Here is a 7,535-nt window from a genome sequence, read left to right on the forward strand (position 1 = left end):
TTTGTTTCCTCTTTTGTTCCTTCGTGACAATATCACGTTCAGCGCTACATTTCTTTGCAACGCAGTCTCTTCTTGTGTGTATTTCTGAGTGATAAAATAAAAAATGTTGCTGTTGTTAAATTATGAATAAAGAAGCAAAACACTGGGCATATCCATACCAAATATATTTAACATATTCCTGAACTGGAGGATCTGGCATTTACTGCAAAATAATGTTAATTGTTTAAGACCCTCGTTCAAAAACTTGCTGTTTGAAAATAGAATGTGAAATCCTCACCTTTTAATGAAAATAGCACCTGCTACCTGTAGCCATATAAAAACTGCAAAATAAAAATTTGTGTTTAGTTCGCAACAAGTAGCAGCCCTTCACTAAGCCGGAGAGATTCACAATTATGTCTGCATTTGATTGCGGAAAAATAAGCTTCCATTCCACTGCCACGGGTCATTCTGAGCTCGGTCAATTAAATATACCTATCCGCTCGTCTGGCTCCACAGTTCCTGCTTTGCACCTAACTAAATATCTGGAATGCTCACCTTTAAGGAAAAACGAACTGGTGCTTGCTTGCTTGTAGGCCGTGGAAACTGGAAGAGAGATTTGCGATTAGTTGCGTTCAAATAGCAATTAGATTGAGTGGTAGCCCCGTGAAGTATACTAAGTCGGAAAGATTAAAAAAATTACATGCGCGCGATATAGATAACCTCTTGCGACGTAACTGGGCATACGTCAATGTCGCTCGCGTGTATTACAGAAAAATAAGCTTCAATGCAGGAGCCGTCAGTCGTCCTGAGCTCCGTCAATTAAAAATGCTGTACCGGTCGTCTGGCTTCAGTATTCCTGCTCCGGGAATCTGGAATTCTAACCTGTGAGGAAAAGCAAACTGGGACCTGCTGGCTCTTAGGCCTCGGAAACTGCTAGAAAAGTTTGCGATTAGTTGCGTCTAAGTACGAATTTCTTCGACCAGCCACCTACAGCACACTAAACCGTATAAAATCAAAATTACATGTGCGTGACATAATATGCCTCTTGTGACAAAACTGGGCACACGTTTTGTCGCCTACAGCAACACTGAAGCCAGACAGACAAGCGATAAGGCATATTTAATTGACGGAGCTCAGAACGACTGGGGACGCTTTGACTGAAGCTTGTTTTGCTGCAATACACGCGTGTATTGCAGCAAAACAAGCTTCAGTGAAAGCGTCCCCAGTCGTTCTGATTTCTGTCAATTACTAAATATGCCGTACCGCTTGTCTGGCTTCAGTATTGCTGCTTCAGAGCAAACTAGAAAACCTAGAATCCTTACCTTTGAACAAGAATGAACTGGCGCCTGCTGGCTTGTGGGCCGTGGAAACTGCAAGAGATTTGCGATTAGTTACGTCCAAGTAACAATTTTTTTGAGTAGCCAACTACAGCACACTCAAAATTATATGCACGGGACATAGATGCCTCTTGCGACGAACTTCCTTTATCCTTGTTTTCTGTTAACTCTGCTCACCTTCACCACCCTCCTCCAATTTCTGCGTTACTTCTTTAATCTCGATTCCCTGGTTCCCAAAGGCCATGCCATGGCTTGCGCCTGTCACGGGTCTGTCAGCTCTGCACCGGCGCCATTGTGGCAAGGACGCCAAAGCACCTGGCGCTTGATGAGCTCCTTTAATATTTTGAGCATGGCTCAAAACAGGTGGATGGGTGTCTGGTATGCCCTTTGCTTATTTGCGGATCGTTTCGAATCAGAGCGTAGGCGCTTCTGCGATCTGAGTGCATGCTCGGTATTTTACAATAGTTGAAATTGAACTCTGCAGGAATGTTTAATCATAACAAACAGAATGTGCATGCCAAAAGGCATAGCAAATGAAACATCCACCGTCTATCTATTTTCGATTCTTGTCCGCAAGAAGCTGTCGTATATGTAGCCTCCCTTGCTTAAGCCGCTCCTCCCCAATGTCCCGGTTGGGTCTCGTCCTGATGAATCTGATGTTGACCGCACCTGAAGTGGGGTCAACATCAGATTAGAGCTTTTGAGACAGAACCATATACTTGCTGGGAGGAAGTACACCCAAACGAATTTTAGACATGTCATTTAAAGGGAGTTTTAAATTGAAAGGCCTGATGTAAAATGAGACGTCAATAGTGATGCACCCGTTTTGCTAACCTAAAAGTCTGAAGGCCTTGTACCCCTCGCTAGGGGGACAAGGCACATAAATCCCGGCATGTGGATGAAAGTTTTACCTTAACATCCCGATTCAATGCCCATTCCCGAATAGTCGACCACCACACTTTTAGAGAAAGATAACGTTTTAGAAAACACAGAGTCATCGACCACCACTACAAAAGCCTGAACCAAGACTACTCGTACCGTGGCTTGTTTGCTCCGTGCCGCCCCCGAGTTAATTCAGGCTGACAATGTTTTTTTGTTTTTTGTTTTTTTTTTTAAATGGAACCCGCATTCTTAGTTTCGGTTGCACTTGTAGAGGCAGGTAGATACTTTTGTAAAGCTTCCTCCCTATGCGCTTCCGAGTCAACATTTTTGCAATGGCCAACCCCCGGCCTTTGATTTTTGCGCTCCTTGACAAATGCTGAAACTCATATAGCAGTGATGTGATTGGCCTAAGCCGTTTTGGAGCCCCTTTCGGAGCAGCCAAAACAGTGTTTTGGAGCAGGAAAAGTCGCCTTTGGAGCAGCCAAAACAGTGCTTTGGAGCAGCAAAAGTAGCTTTTAAAGCAAATATTCTAACAAAAATAAAAATATTCGTTTTTGAATGCTGGACACGCGACGGAAATCTTGCTCGCCGAAATAAACCAACTATGGTCAAGTTTGGCCACCTGGGAGTCTTTCAAGATGTAACTGAAATGCCAGTGACATGACACATTTCATTTTGCTTTTCGAAACATTCTGCAAGGCTGGAGCAAGCTTTACTTTAGCTTAGGGTAGTAATGAATGTCCAATTTCAATATCTCCAAAGAGACATTGCAACATCCTACAAGTGTACAGTGCTGTAGGCGTTGCCATGGGATTCCGAAAAACCGCTTGCCACCGTTTTTCTGATTAACGACGTGCCAGATTTTCGTCAAAAGTAATTAAATGTAAAACAATGAATTGCAAGCGTCCCGGCTGGTGCCTCTGTCGTGCAATTATGTTCGCATCGTTGGTTCGCATGCACGTGAGGGCAACTCCGGCAGGCTTGCAGGTGCACGTGCTTTGTCGCGCGAGCGAAACGGCTGTTTAATCGAAACCGAAAGCATGCCTCTCCGCTCCGTCCCAACTGGTTGCCAAAATTTATGCAAAATGTAACTGCTTTGCATGCGACAAAAAAAGAGTCCAGCGCCGCGTGCTTGCAAGGTCGGCAGGCGAGGTACGAGCTAAACAGAGAAAAAAAGAACCTGAGCGCATTGATGCAAGACATCGTGAGCCAGGGTCGCTTTGTGCAACGACTGAACTCGAGACAAACAAACGCACTCTGCGGGTTCAGCGTGCAGACATTCCCTTCTTTGCTTTAGCTCACTTCAACTTTTCTTCGCGACACATTTTTCACGTACAGGGGGAGGGGTCCCTCTCGAAAGAAAGCCCACCAAGAGAAACCTAGGTAATCAATACTTCGACACAGCAGTCTTTGAGTTAGAGAGGGATTTTTGTAGCAGCGTATGTTTTAAACAAAAACATGAATGTTGATGAACATGCGGCGGTCCTTATGTTTCAGTTTAGGAAGCTTCATATCTGCAATGTCGTGTGGCCGTTGATTTCAGGAGTAAGAGCTTCAGCTCAAAAAGCAACTCGCCGCGCCGAAACATAGTTTCGTTTCACAGCGTCACGTCATGGCTGGTACCCAGCACACTAGCGTCGCAGCACACACACACGCCGGCATCTATCGTTAAAAAAAAAAAAAAACGCGAGACGAGACTAACGTTTACGAGACGACGAGAGCGTGAAAGAAGAGACGGCATGGCGGAAAAAAATATGCAAGAAACATTGGACGATTGATGCAAGTTATTTTGTTCCGGGCGGCCGTTTGCGCCGCCTAGCTCATGCATGCTCAGTTACGGTACTTAGTAGTTTCGGTTTTGAAAGGCGGCCAAAATTGGCCCTTTGGCGCAGGCTTGGCGCAATTGGCGCCGCAATCACATAACTGATATAGTCGGGCAACAGCTCGCCTTGAAAATACTTGCTCTTGGTGGCCGAGAACAAACTCGTGTTCCTGATTGGCAGCCATTTGCTGCGAAGAATACCTGCAGATATCCTAAAGAACCCAGTATTAGTCTAACACAGATGCTTTGGCCGGACAGAGACACAGAAGTCTGATACAAACCACAAAAAGCAGGAAATAGTGTCTGCGAGAGATGAAAACAGACCCAGGTGGAGAGGCTCATTCTGTTTCACCTTAGTCAAATAGTGTAGCTCATTTTGCTAAAACAATGCATGTTTGCTAAAAAATGTATAATATATATTTTTCCCCATTTAGCAGAGTTTACTGCCAAGGGTACCTGCACTCCAGAATAAGTCAGACTTAGTCATTTTTTTTTCTTTTGATGAGGGACAACAGAATCGTAAACAGGTGATGAAACAAAATATAAGCCTACAAAGCCAGGCTAATTTGTCTTGCTGCAAGTACAGTGCCTCGGCCGACAAATGAGGTTCTATTCTTGGTCACTTGTCCTATTTGGTGGGAATAGTAAAGTAAAGAAAAATAAGGCTATCTCTCTTGCAGCCGACAGCTGCAAACGAAATTCATATACCTCGATAAACGACATAAAAATAAAATTGGGTGGTGGCCGAGTGGTTTATGGTGTCAAATTTCAAATTTACAGACTGTGTAGTTCTGGTTTAAATCCTCCTGGTGTATATTTTTATCCTTTTTAATTATCTTTAAACCGTTTTTTTTTAGGCACTAGCACATAATTTATACGCTAATTCACCTTTAAAAGCGTTTTAAGATTAGTCCACGGCTTCCTAGTGCTCGCAATAACTTCTCAATAAGAGCGGCTTTCCATTTTTTTCTTGCTCTCGCTGCTGCTAGCTTCGTCACCCTTAAAATGCTGACAACTCGACACAAAAATAATAGAAAAAAAGGTGCTTCAAATGTGATGAAGATGAGCATTTCCAAGTTGTAACCCTGCTTCATGCCCTGACCATGCCACCATAGCATAGCTGAGTGCAGCGCCGAATGGTCCCAGGTGCTGTGACCCGACCGTATATAGCCTTACGATGTGGCGCGACTCATGCAGCCCCTATGCTTGATGATGGAGCCAGTGTGCGAGGTGCGACCTGCTAGAGCTGTGCAAGTCACAGCTTTACAGCCTGCAAAGGGTGGGAAGATGCCCCTCCCATTGCAAAGCTTGCAATAGCTCAGCAAGAAGCTATTGCAAGCATTAGGGAGCCACAGTGTGTGAATAAAAGCACTTCTGAATGTGAATTAGTGTGTAAATTATGTGTCTATACGTTAAAACTTTAAAAAAGTATTATTTATAAATATATATATATATATATATATATATATATACTGTAAATGACTAGATTTTCGCGAGGACCTAATTTTCGCGGATTTTTTGAATCGCCTAAAAACGCGAAAAATACGTCCCGCAAACAACTCGGGCAATATGTGAACACTACGGAAGCTATGCTCGATTCGCGAAAATTAGAACCCGCGAATAATTTCCTATTTTCAGCTTTGGCCTGATTCGCGCAAATTTTAGCCCGCAAAAATTAAGTCGTTAACAGTATACTAAAAAAAAAAAGGCAAAAAGAAAAGAAACGTTTCCAGGTCGGTTTGAACCCAGAGCTCCACTTCCCTTCATTTCAGTTCCCTAAGGCCCGCTTCAGATGGGGCAACTTTTCTAGCAATTTTGAGGTTGCTGGCAGGTTGTTCCCTAGGTTTTCCCAGATCAGCACGAATTTCTGAGATCAGGTTCGGCTCAAAACAGACAAGCAACTCTAACAAACTGGAGAAGTTTGAAGCGGCAGCAGCCAATCAGGGATGCAATATTTTCACGTGACACCCCTGTGGTGGTGAGGATGACAGCTGAAGACTTGGTCCTGGTTTGAAATGGATCGTTTTTGGAAATAAACTTTTTCAGAAACATGAGTCAGTATTCTCGACGCCACTCAAAGATATAAAAACACGTTTTTAGCACGTAGTTGTGCGTCTATATAGTGCAAGAAAAATCAAATTTCATGATGATGATGGCAAGTCGTAGCAATTCGGTTGCAGCGTGTGAACGCAGGCGGCCCGTGTTGCTGGTGTTGCGACGTTAAGTAGCTGGTAGAAATTGCCCCGTCTGAAGTGGGCCTTAGGCTCGCTTCAACCGTTCACGCTCAGCGAGCAAGCCCGTTTTAACCGTTCACACCTCAAGGCAAGCTGGACAGCTACAAGCCACCTAAATGTCTACCGCCGCATCCCCGGCCAGGCCGTGACGCGACATAACTTATTGAAAGTCTTGCTGTCACTGCCACGACCGGCCAGTGTGAAACGAGAAAGAATCATATAAATCATTTCGTAGCTTCCTTGGAACGACCCCCCTCGAGGGAGAGTCGTACCTCCGCCCATCGTCGATTGTTGGACTGACGCGAAGGAACTAGCCGTCCTTGCCCAGCAGTTACAAATCATAGTGCTCATTAACTCGCCTGCCAGCGTTCCCGGTGCCAACCGCAATTTCCGTCAGTTTTCCCGACACCCGCTGACAATCTCGTCTGGCAGTGTTCCCGGTGTCAACTGCCATTTCCGCAATCTTTCCAACACCCACTGACAAAAACCCATCTGTACTCCAGGCCTCGACAAGCGCTTACTTGCCTACTACATCACCCCAAGCCTAAATCCTAGATCTGCAATGAGTCCTGACTGTTTCCCCTCCTGCCACTCGTTATTCTGCCTTCCAGCGAACATGCCATGACTCTCCTCTGCCTCTGAAGACGACTTTCTTACATCTTAACCGCGCTCCCCATCTCCTGCCCACCACTATTCTGGGGTACCCGAGAAAGCGTGTCTGCAACCTCGTTCTTCGAGCCCTTTAGGTACTCGATTCGAGGAGACACCTGCTGAGCTCTGCCGTACGACAAGTCACCGAAATTCCAACATATTTGTCTCAACGGGCATCGTTAGCGTTAGTGAACAACCCGCTCAACGAATTCGTGAGACTCCCTGGGGACTAGAAGCAGAGGCATACCGAACGAGCCCCACGTTGGATGTGCCATTTTAATGTTGGTTTCTTTATGGAGTTCGCTTAGCTACTATTAATCACCGCCCAATCGGTATGCGCTCCGCCCGTCACCCAGGGAGTGACATACAGCAACGAGAAGACAGCGAATGGGTTTACTGTACCTCACGGTTGCCCGTCGTTCAGAGCCGGCAGTCCAGGCACGCCGACCCTTGTAGTCGCCCGTCGATTACAGCTCACAGTCCGAGTCCGTGTCCAGGTCTCCGGATCGTCCTTCCCACGCCAGCGCTGCGTAGGCTGGCTGTCCCGGGCTATCACTGCCCGAGTCTCGCTGCGGAACCACCCCGGGATCGTCGTGGCCTAGGCTGGATGGCCAGGGCTCGCCGTTTCTA

This window comes from Ixodes scapularis, unplaced genomic scaffold (assembly GCF_016920785.2).
Source record: "Ixodes scapularis isolate PalLabHiFi unplaced genomic scaffold, ASM1692078v2 PGA_scaffold2__306_contigs__length_199485367, whole genome shotgun sequence".
Classification (NCBI taxonomy): Eukaryota; Metazoa; Arthropoda; class Arachnida; order Ixodida; family Ixodidae; genus Ixodes; species Ixodes scapularis.